Source organism: Balaenoptera physalus (genome assembly GCF_965194825.1).
Source record: "Balaenoptera physalus genome assembly, chromosome: 2".
NCBI lineage: Eukaryota > Metazoa > Chordata > Mammalia > Artiodactyla > Balaenopteridae > Balaenoptera > Balaenoptera physalus.
Window position 1 is genome coordinate 110,975,918 of NC_138883.1, and position 12,310 is coordinate 110,988,227.

Below are 12,310 nucleotides of genomic sequence, written 5' to 3' on the forward strand. Positions count from 1 at the left end.
CAGGATTCTAAAATGACAGGAGGAATCTCAGCTTCCTGGTCTTCTGAGGAGTCCTCAGTTTCCTCTCCTGCTCCCTCTGAATTTTCTTACTTCCTACAACAAACGCCTCTCCCAGAGAGAACGGGTCATTAGGTCTGGTGGACCCCCAGTTTCCAGCAGAGAAGAGCTCCCAGCAGCTGTGGGAGAGTCCTCCCGGTTCCAGGGAGCCCCAGTCCCATTGTCCCCATGTCCTCTGGGAAGAGGGGGGGGCAGGGGAGGGGCAGAAGCAGAGCTCCCAGCTCCATTCAGAGCCGGCCCTGGGAGGAGGGGGGAGGGGTCGGCTGCCTCCCTGCCCCATCGCTGCCCAGATGCTCTCCGCTTCCTGGCTTCTATCCCAGAATCAATCACAGGCATTGAATGGCACAGGGACCTGACATGGGGCGGTGGGGGGCGGGAGGGGGGGCAGGGTGAGGAGAGTGCAGGCAGGTGTGCCGCGTGACACCCCTCACCCCTCCCACTGGCCTGGCCTTGGCAGCCCCTGCCTGCTTCCTGGATTTTTCCTCCAGGAGGGCCCAGCTCTGCAGCGCCACTTACCCACTGCCCCCTCCAGCTCCTAGCCCAGCTTGGGCACTGTCAGGTCCCCGGGAAACACAGACCTATCACCAGGGAGGGTGAGGCAGTGACTGGCGAGCACGTTCCTGAGCCCAGGTATCCCCATTTTTTCAATAAAATCCCACTTTGGTTTCAAGTCACGCCTCTCCCTTCAATGCACCTTTAGTGCTCTCACGGGTTTAGGAAGGACTAGAAAGAGGGTCCCTATTTTTCAGAGACGAAATAAAGACACAAAAAGTGTGAGCATCTCAATGAAGGAGCCAGGAGTGGAACCCAGACATCCCCCTTCCTCCCCACCCTACTTCCAATGGATTCAGGTCTTGTCTTTGCTGTGTACGTCACCTCCCGGCATCACCTTCCAAGGTGGAGAAAATAGAAATTATTCTGCAGCTTGGTTACCCAGAAGCCTGGGCTGACCCCTGACATCTGACGCCTGAGGGGCCCTGCCTGGGATCCTCTGAGGACAGGGCAGGCCACATCCTCCCCAAATGCGCACTCCTCAGCCCTGTGGGGGCCTGACTGCACTTCTCTCTGGACCATTCCTATGTTTGAAGTCTCCACGGAGGGAACCACTGATTTCTGGAAATCGCCCCTCCCTTGACAGGAGAACGCAGACCAAGGGGGCACATCCCATCATTAGGGCTGTCCTTGCATTGTGGGCTTGAGGATGCACACGGCCCCTGGACAGCAGGTGGCCACAACCCAGCCTGCCTGCCCCCATGCCAGATGGCAGTGGTGACCAGACATATCCTAGGGGCCAGCACGCTCAGTCGGCAGCAGGGACCCAGAGCCCAGGTTATGAACCCTTCAGGACCAGGCTATGGCAGGGGGGGATCCAGGCCTCCCAGGAAGCTGCTCCCCCCAGCTGAAGCCTCCTCCCTGCTCATAGGCACACCTTCTTCGTGCACGTACACACCTCCCTCGACTGTCCCCCAATGGAGCCCTCTCAACTTTCCTCTCCTCCTTCCCATCCCCTCCAGCATACCTTTCTGGCCCTCAGTCCCCTTTACTCCCTGCCACCTCAGTTCTCTTATAGAAAACCTCCAACACGCCAGACTATCCTTCCACACTCATTCCTTGTTGCTTCCTACCCAGGCTCTCGACTCTTTAGGGGAAAGGGCACTGGTTTACGCGGCTTCCGTATCCCCCCGGAGCACCGATGTCTCACCTGGAGCTGAACGGGTGATCGATGAAAGCTCTTTAGTGGATGGGCTGCTAGAAAGAGTAAGGCAGGTTTTCCTTGGCTTGATGAATTGCCCACAAAAGAAACCAGCTCCTACTCATGGTGTGATCCAAGGAAACACTTCCTGCTCCCTTTGGCCATCGAATGAATAGGGAGGAGTCACTTCTCACCTCGCCCTTTAGGAGGCACTTGGAGCACCGAGAAAGAATGGGTCGGGGCTTTGGAATCAGGAGGCCGGGCTCAAGTTCTGATCCCAGTTTCCTGCTGTGCTCCCAGAGAAACCTGAGGCTTCTCTCCAAGCCTCAGTGACCTCTCCTCGCAGGGTGGCGGATAGTGTCACAGGAGCTCCTTCACATATAGCGCCTGGCACAGGGCTTGGCCCACAAGGGTGTTCCCTAAATGCCAGCCCCCTCCCCCTCCCCCTAGCAGGTGCTGGTGATGAGTATCAGCGGCTCGGGGGAGCTCGGCTCCCGGAGCATGGCCCCTGGAGCTGGGCTGCCCACCAGCTCTCCAGTGGCCTGCTTCCCCAGAGACAGGCGAAAACCCCTGCTCTGACACCCGGCAATGCGCAGCTTTGTGAGACAGGCAGCCCGGCAGCGCCAGCAGGCGTGGCTGAAGTAAATGATAGTGTAACCCTTGCTACCTGAAACAACAACATCATAACTGTCAAAGCAATTTTCCACCTCAGTAGCTTAACACCTGAACTGTTGCTGCACTCCTCTCCCCCCCACCCCACGCTCGCTCTCTCCCTCTTGCTGCACTGAAGTCAGCCTCGCTAGGAGCCATCTCTTCCAGAATCGGTGGCAAAGAGTCTTTGCCCCCAAGAGCCAAGGGGCTGTAGAATTAATCAGCACGCGGGGTCTTCAGAGAAGAGGGGAAAGGAAACAGGCTCAAATACCCCATCCGGCATCTGTCAACATCTGGGTTATAAATAATGCAGAGCTTTAACAGGGATTCCACCATTAGACTGCCTGTGACTCCCTGTCATGAAGATGCAGTTATTAATTTTTACTTACTGGGATCACATTTATTTTCCTAGAATGAGAAGCAAAGCGCTGGAGGGATGTGAGAGACAGAGGCACCTTTAAAATGCTGCCTGTCTGTTGGGGACCTACCAGAGAAAGACACACGCACTGGGGATGATAATCAAAAGCTTTCACAACTGGTGAGGCAGAGGAACGGACCAACCACCCTCCCGTTGGGCCAGGAAGTACCCCTTTAAGTTGATGGACCTTGGTGTGGTCTCAGTGAGGTTGGGTCCCAAGGGAGAGCCTGGGGTGGCAGACAAGTAGCCTCAGGGGACCTGCGGAAGCAGCCCAGCTATTTACCAACCAGTATGGAAGCGGTTCAATATTTTAACAACCATCTCTCTCTCTCTTTCTCTCTCTCTCTTTCTCTCTCTCTCTCTCACACACACACACACACACACACCCCTTCCTTCCCTGGTTACTCTAGCGGCAACTCCCTGTCTTTCCCCAGGGGACCATCAAGTTCTCTGACAGCCAACAAGATTCCCTTCAGGGAAAAACCAAGGGCCAAATTAGAATCACAGTCAGGATGTTAGAGCTGGAAGGGATCATTATATGATCTTATCCAACCCTTGGGTTGGCAGGTGTGGAAACTGAGGCTGCTCAAGGTCACTCTGGGACATCAAGGGAGGGCCTGTTGGGTCCCTGGCCCACTCAGTGCTCACTGTGCTGCCTCTGTCACCAGAGCCGAGCCCCAGGGTCAGAGGTCACTGCACTTGCATTTCTCAGGTGGTGCACACATACTGACGCTCAGAGGCAGGACCATGGAGAGAGAGCTTCTTGGCTAAAGAATTTGCCCACCTCTGCCTTGGGGTGAGGGCAGGGAGGGTGGGGCAGGAAAGAGGCTGGGCAGACCCTAAGACACCAGGCTCTGTGAGCCTGGGAAGCAAGCATACCTCAAATTCAGGACATGAGGCAAACAGAGGTTAAGGGGTCGGGAGCCAGATATTCACACCCTTGCTAATTTCCTCCAGTCTCACAACCTTAAGCAACATCTGTTAGACATCTATTGGATCTGTTAGATCACTCCCCCATTTATCACTTCAGCATGGGCTTTGCCCATGAACTCCCGACTTGTGTTTTTACCTTCCTTCTCAACCTGTCTACACGGATGTCTAACAGACCTCTCAAATTTAACACACCCCAAACCTGATCTCCCCCTAAAACCTGCCCCTCCTATAACCTTCCCCCATTTCAGTGACTTGAGCCAACAAACTTAAGAGTCATCCTTGATTATTCTCTTCTTTCTTTCACACCCCTCACTCCACCTCTCAGCAAATTCTCTTGGCTCTACCTCAAAATGTAGCCCAAATCTGGTTTCTTCTCCCCACTCCACTGCTCCAACCCTGGTCCCTGCTACATCATCTCTCACCTTTTTTCTTTTATGTGAGATGAACTTAGTGTGTAATGGAGGTTATCAACAAAATGAGGTTTGATGTGACCAAAAGGATTCACTGATTTTCTGTGTGATACAGAAAACAAGACCTACATAAACAGTAAAAATATATGTAGGTATGTTAAAAAACAAAAACAGGTCTCCCTCTCTTAACCCTTGCCCTTGACTTGTTTTCATGGTGATTGCAGCTCTTCCAAGCAAATGGTGGGAGAAGGTAATGGTACCCCTGGGTGGTACCCACCAGCTGAGCCAGGACTTGCCTTCTCCCGCCTAGGACCCTGTGGAGAAGCTGCTGGGTCAGTCATCAGGGAAGGAATTTTTGATGGATCAAGGGGTCTTGATGCCTACGGCTGCATTTGGAGACGTACCTGGTCCCCTCGGCATATGTGGCCAGCGTCTCCGGGCTGGAAGGGAGCTCAGAAACCCTGAACTGACTTTCCACTCAGCACGTGGATCTTCTCACAAGCAGCCCCGGGAGGCATGCTGCAGCCTCAGCTCACACACCTCCACTGCCAGGATCTCCCATGCCCAGCCGGTTCTGAGTACTCCCAGCACCCTCCACGCACTGACTCCGTGGTCCTCCGTGGAGCGTTCCTGACTGAACATCAGTCTTCTTCTCACCACACGGCCTCCGCAGAGGGCCTCAGACTGCAGAATCAGAGCCGCTGGTGGTGAGACCCTGGTTCCACCTGCCCTCTTCAGGGAGCCTCGCCTTGCATGACCCAGGCCTTCTGCAGAGGGAGACAGAGCTGGTGGCCCAGGCTGTGCCCCACGCTCTGCCACCTCTCCCTGTGTCAGGCCAGGGCAGAGCTGGCCCCGAGGGGAGGGAGAAGAGCTGCTCCCTGTGCCCAGGCTCTTGGCAGCGTCTCTGTCTAGGAGTCCTCTGGCCTCCGTGGCTGTGCATCCCGGCCCCAGCCCCTTCCAATTCCCTCTGCCTCTGTTCACCTCGCTAGTGAGCAAAACAGAAGATTCAAGTCTTCCCTGGTCCCAGGCCCTCACAGCAGCCCTACCAGCCCCCAGACCCGGAGCCTGAGCCCACCTCCATTGAAGCCAGGGCATCCCAGAATGGCTGGTATCCAGGCCGAGAGGACCTCACCACCACAGTCCAGTTCCCTCTGGACCCAGAGAAGAGAGCGCAGCAAGAGGAAATGGCCTGGGAAGTCACAGAGCCGGGGCCAAACCCCCCCGTAAGCCCCAGCCCCATCCCTTCCCACGAGGCCTCGGGAGCCGGCTTCTGCCAGCGTGAGCTCCTGCACCTCAAGGCTCTCCCCTCCTCACACTCTGGGGGAAGCCCGCACCCTGTGACTGCAGTAAAGCCACTTCACCTCCCTGAGCCTCACTCACAGGTTTTAGAGGGGAATAAATGGGATCAAAGACGCGCTAGTGGCTGATAGCGCCTGAATCAGAACAGGTGTGGTACTGACACATCACACACAGAAGAGGCATCTGTGTCACACCCAGTGACATGTCCACAACCAGACACTGCCACCTTCCCCCTCAGTCCCCCGGGGAGCCATCCCATCCACTCTCCACTTACTTGCCTGATCACAACTGGCAGAATGGTATTAATCCTTGGATGAGAAAAGAAAAAAAAAAAAAAAGGACAAAAAACTCTGTTTTAATTCGAGTGCGTGAAGAAGTGTACGTGTCCTGTCCCACCAACGTCACCTCACACAGCCCCTATGTGTGTCACGGAGGCGACATGATCTCACCACTGGATCCCACTAATCTGGCCGCAGGAAATCAGCTCGGGCTGAAGGAGGGGCACCTACTACACACAGGGCTTTGTGCCAGGTGTTCCCTGCAGCCCCACCAGCATCACAACCCGCCTCACTGCCACAGCCCTAGGTCCAGAATCTCCTTCCATCTTTGTCCCTGCACTAATGTCACTAAGAGAGGACACTGTTGGAAGCACTTAAACAGGACTGCCAGCCCCCAGCACCTGTCCTGCAGACGCCTGACACAGGAAGATAAATGTATTTAAAAGATACAGCAAAGTGAATAACAAAGAATTTATAGAGTTGTCTCTGACAAAGCTGACAAGCCAGGGCTGGCAGCTTTAATCAGTTCCCAGCTGAGCCCAGGAAATCTACAGGAGCACAGCTCTGACCTTTCAGGCCGATTTCTAAAGGGAAGGTTAAGGTTCTGCTGCAAAGTATTTTTTTTTTTAAATTTTAGATGAAAGAAGGGTGTGAGGTTGTATATACGTGCCAACCTCCAAGGTGGTAATGGTAACACAGGAACAGGATTTTATTTTAAATTAATTCCCGGATGCCCCTCCCGCTTTTGCCCCTCTGAAATGTTTTGCTCTCTGGGTGAGACACAGCATTTCCCATTTGATGAAAAGCCTGCTTGCGTGAACGACTTGCAAGTGGGCTGAAAATGAATGTGGCTGCAGATTCCAAAGATTCATTTTTGATAAATACAGGGCCGGAAAGAGGACTGAATATTTAAAAGGTCACTTGTAAGCCCTATACTGTTTTCACCCCCTAACCAGAAGGGCTGTTGGGAACATCCTGAGTTGGTATCACCCCAGGTGTTCCTCTTCTCATGGGCAGAGCCAACAGTCAGAAGCTTCGTGTAGAAAGCTTATGAAATTCGGTTTAACTGCAGCCAACCGTTTAAAGTTCACTGTCTCCAAAGGCAGGCTTCATGGAAACAGCCCTCTCCTCCTGTCAGATGGAACCATCTGGACCCCGCCTCGGAGCAGCTTCCTCAAAGCCGGCCCACCCTGCCCTCGGGCTGAGAACAGAACTGGGTACCAGGTTTCTGCAACAGCGGCTGGCCTTGGGCACAGACGGCCGTCTGCACCCACCTCTGGGTCGGGTCCCAAACCTGGCTGCACATCAGAATCACCTGGGGTGGCTCAGGAGAAAGGAGATTTTAGAAGATGCAGGTTCCTGGCCACCCCCCCACCACCACAGCCCCACTGAATACAGTCTCCACAGATGGAACCCAGGAAGCTTAATTTTTGAAAGTTTCTCCCAGATCCTAATGAGCAGCCTGGGAAGCGTGGGCCTCCTCAGCCCTGAGAAGGTAAATAGTGGAAACACCCCTGCTCCTCAAACATTTCCGTCGCCTCAAACTCTCCCTTCAGAGAGGCCTGTTTCTATAGCACTTCCCACTCAAGCATGAACCTACATCTTAAAAACAGGCCAGACAACCAGCTCCAGCTTCCACTTAAAGATTTCTAAGTCCTCCACCCTGTGGCTTCTGAACTCTGCATTTTCAGACAAGCCTAGATGGCATCTCTTTGTAAATGCCCTTAACAGAATGGGAGAAATATTTCTGATATCATACACCTGATAAGGGGTTAGTATTCAAAATATATATGGAACTCATACAACTCAAGAGAAAAAAAAAAACACCAAATAATACAATTGAAAAACAAAGGACCTGAACAGACATTTTTCCAAAGAAAACATCCAAATGGCCAGTGGATACATAAAAGATGCTCAACATCACTAATCATCAGGGAAATGCAAATCAAAACCACAATGAGTAATCACCTCACACCTGTTCGAATGGCTCTTATCAAAAAGACAAGAGATACCAAGTATTGGCGAGGATGTGGAGAAAAGGGAACCCTTAAGCACCAGTGGTGGGAATGTAAACCGGAGTAGCCACTATGGAAAACAGTATGGAGGTTCCTCAAAAAATTAAAAATAGAACTACCATATGGTCCAGCATTCCTCTTCTTGGTATATATCCAAAGGAGACAAAAATCACGATCCGGAAGAGATAGCTGCACCCCCATGTTCATTGCAGCATTATTTACAATAGCCAAGACAAGACGGAAACAACCTAAGTGTCAACAGATGAACGGATAAAGAAAATGTGATATACATCTATATCTATATATAAAGGAATGTTATTCAGCCATAAAAAGAAGAAAACCTGTTATTTGCAACAACATGTATAAACCTTGACAGCATTATGCTAAGTGAAATAAGTCAGAGAAAGACAAAGACTGTATGATCTCATTTATATGTGGAATACAAAAAAGCCAAACTCATAGAAACAGAGAGTAGAATGGTGGTTGCCAAGGACGGGGGGTGTGGGAAATGGGGAGATGTAGGTCAAAAAATGCAAACTTCCAGTTATAAGTTGAATAAGTTCTGGGGATGTAATGTACAGCATGTGACTATAGTTGACAATACCATATTGTATATTTAAAAGTTGCTAAGAGAGTAGATCTTAAAGGTTTTCAATACACGTGCAGAAAAAGGTAATTTTGTGAGGTGATGCAAGTGTTAAGCTAACCTATTGTAGTAATCATTTCACAACATATACGTGTTTCAAATCATCACACTGTACACCTTAAACTTCCACAATGTTACATGTCAATTAGATCTCAATAAAAGCTGTAAAAAAAAATTTAAGGCCCTTACTCCTAATGGAAACATTTTAAGCTGTGGCTTACACCTAAATCTGAATGAGGGTGGAATTTCCCTTTGAGAGTTGATCTTCTTGCCAGCTTTCCATGTGTCTAAACTTAACTTGAGCAATAATGATTCTAAATCTGTCAAGTTTATGAAATGTTTCCATGGCCATGATCTCATCTGATTTCAAACAATCCTCTTGCAGTTGTTACTACCTCCACTTTCTAGATGAGAAAACTGAGGGTCAGAGAGTTTAAAAGATTTACTCCAAGACCTTCAGCCAGCAAGTGCTACAATTGCGAATAGAACTCAGACTGTGAGACCAGCAGCCCAATGCTCTTTCCACAGCAAGGAACATTTCTCCCCAGATGCAGGAAACCCCCCTATAATACTCCAGCCCAGTAGTTGCAAAGTCTCTGCTTGAACATCTCCAGTGATGGGGAACTCACTACTTCCTGGGGCTGGTCCAACTCTCCCACTGTCAGGTGGGTAGAAGACTACATTGTATGAGGCAGGGAGCCCAGGAAAGCACCAGCTCTGAGGTGGCAGTGATGAGGGCAGCAATGGGCTGGTGAATTAGTGACTCACACAATGCCCAGTTGGTCTCATCTTCCATCTGATAGCTGATGCCAGTTTGTACTGGCACCTATTGTGCCCATCTGGATATACTTTTCTTCCCATTCTCCACCCCAGAGCTGTGTCCAGGAGTCCCAGAGCCCAAGGAAGGATCAAGAACCCCAGGAATGAATGACCCATCCCCAGTCCTAAGGTTGGGGCCATTTAAGATGCTTTGACTCCATTGTTTTGGAGTTTGGAGGGGAAATCCTTTCAGGTTTTTCAGCACTCTGAATTGGTCCACAACTGTGGTCACTCTAGACACATCTTCTGCACAACCCCACGACCACAGCCCCTACAGCTGGACCCTCACAGCACACGGGAGGAGAGGAAGGGTAAGATTCAGGCCTGAGCACTGATACCGGACAGACCATGATGACACATATGCCAGACCGTGGGGACAGACCTCGGGACACAGGTCTTGGTGCATGGTTCCCTCTGGGGACCTTTTGGGGAAGTAGAATGTGAGGAGATGGGAGGAGACTGATGGGGGGAGAGCTTTGGGGGGAAGGATTATCAGGACCCCACAGCTGGGCTGGATTCCAGAGGTCCAGTAAGAGCCTAGAAGGGGCCATGATGGTGACCAGAACCGAACGCAGCCTCCCTGCAGACAAGGCAAGTCAGACTAAGTGCAATTCTTCCAGATTACGAAAGGGCAGAAAACAACATAACAGATCTTCTGAAAGACTTGCATGATCTCTCATGATACAGTCATTCCCTCTACCGCTTTTCTTTGCTAATGAAAGTCCAACTTGTTTATATGATAGATGGAGACCCTTTCACCTCAGGAGGAGCACCAACCCCAAAGGATGAGTTAAGATTGGTGATCTCATCCCCCTGGGCTAGTGATCAGGGTAAGGGTGGGCACATGTCACTGTTCTGGTATAAAGTGTACACCAGAAGTCAACTAGGAAGAACTTTCTTTCCTAAATAAAAAGACAAAGTCTCCTGAGGAAAAACTTTCTTTCTCTCCTCACTTCCTGCCTAGAACAGGACTGTGATACCTGAGAGTGCAGCAGCCACTTTGTAGCCCTGAGGCAACAAGCCAACACGAAAAAATGGCAGAGTCCGAGGAGATAAAAAGCCTAGGTTCTTAATGGTGCTGTGGAACCACTATGCCAGCACCAGACACTCAATTTCCAGAAATCTTGCTATGTGAGAAATAAAGACCTCTATTTGTTTAAAATACTCTAATTGGTGGGGGTTTTCCCTTACTTCCAACAGAACTCTGTGCCAATTAATATAATATCCATGTGAGTAAGATACTTTGTTGAGTGCCTGTTACATACCAGGGGCTGTCCTGGTCCCTAAAAGCACACACACACGCACACACACATACACAAACACTCCTACACCTAGAGGCACCTATATTCTAGTGGGGAGGAAGAGGTGATTAAGGAAATAAATAAATGAATAACGTATATGTTATGTGGAGATAAGTGCAATGGCAGAAGGAAAGCAGGGAAGGGGATATAAAATGTCAGAGTTGGAAGAGAAGGTTGTAACTTGAAATAGAGTGTCTGGAAGACCTCACTGAAAAAGTGATATTTGCGCACAGGCTTGAAGGAAGTGAGGGCCAGTTGCACAGGTATTAGGCGAGGAGTGCTCCAGACAGAGGGAAGAGAGGCCTGGGCATACTGATGAAAAGAGCACGGCCATCCTGAGGTCAGCTTGTGGCATCACGTCACAAAGCTCACACCCCAGCCCTGGGTTCTTCAACTCATTTCTCAGTGACTTGGACAAACATCTAGAGTACAGGCTCACAGGTTCCTTGAATAATATGAAGTCTGACAGAATTGGAGAGGATCTCAAAAGATCTTGACAGGCTAGAGCAATAGACTGAATGGGAGAATATGAAACAGAACAGGGATGAATGTAAGGGGCTATGCTTTTGATGCAAAATATCAGTAGCACAGCCCTAGATGGGGAAAGACAGGGTGGTCACGTGAACAAAGACAGCCCAGGAGAGTTCCAGCATACCAGGAAACTCAGCATAAGGGCATGTTCCCTTGGAAAGCTGACAACACAATCTCCATCTACTTCTTAATGGACATGTTTTAAGTGAGTGTGCCACTCACTCTCTCTGCACGGGTCAGACCACATGCCGCTAGAGGCTGGAGCCCAAGCCAAAAAGACCCAGACAAGCTGGGATCCGCTTGGGGTGTGAGGCCAGACTGAGGAGCCCTGAGATGGCCTCTCTGAGGAAGGATCTGGGGGGCTGGAGGTGTAGACACTTGGAAGGACACATGCCCATCTGGTGTCGGTTCCAGGAATACAGAAGTTCCCTCACAGACCATCAAATCAGCAGTTACACCACCAGCAGCTCTCACGCTTTGGAAATCAACCCACAATAAGATGTATTGTACACAACCTCACGACCAGCTAGACACAAATATGTATATGGATATGTGTGTAATACTGAAACCAAACTCCACAAAGCTCTATTTACCATTAACTACATGGGAGGCAATCTAATCTTTTCCATTTTCCTAGTTTTAAAATGTCAGTTGGGGTCCACTGAATTGTTTCTATGACCCTCCTCCTGGCTTGCTACCAGCAGTAGGGAAAACAGTGACCTACCCCATGATAAGTGCCATGATATCAACAAACAGGGAGCTGGGAGAGCAAAGACCTGGAGGAGGGGTCAGGGTTGACCACCCTGAGAAGTAAGGTTTGGGCGGAGAGCAGCTGAGGGGCCAGGAGATAACCAATATTTCACAACGAATGGCTCAATCAATGGTAGTGATGGTTATATTACAATATGAATGTACTTAATGCCACTGAACTGCACCCTTTAAAATGGTTAAGTGATCAATTTCGTGTAATGCATTCTTTACCACAACAACAAAAAAAATTATTTGGACTTTAAAAAAGAGACAGAGAATGGAAATTGCTGCCTTTAAATTGTGTGGAGTTGTGCAGCTTCTAGAATACGATGCAGCCCTGTAAAGGGAGGAACTACCGCCGCGTGCAACACGGCATTATGCCAAGCACGAGGAGCAAGACACAGAGGGCTTACGGTGTGATTGCATTTGGATGAGGTCAAGACAGGCAAAGCCAAGATACGGCAATGGGAGGGGAGACGGCATTGACCGGGAAGGGGCATGAGGAACCT

The 12,310-nt window shown here is 50.3% G+C and overlaps 1 protein-coding gene across 2 annotated transcripts in view; it reads right to left on the minus strand.

The window, feature by feature from the left end:
* MEGF11 (multiple EGF like domains 11) overlaps positions 1-12,310 on the minus strand; it is a 366,746-nt gene that overhangs the window by 261,573 nt on the left and 92,863 nt on the right. The window lies entirely within an intron of this gene.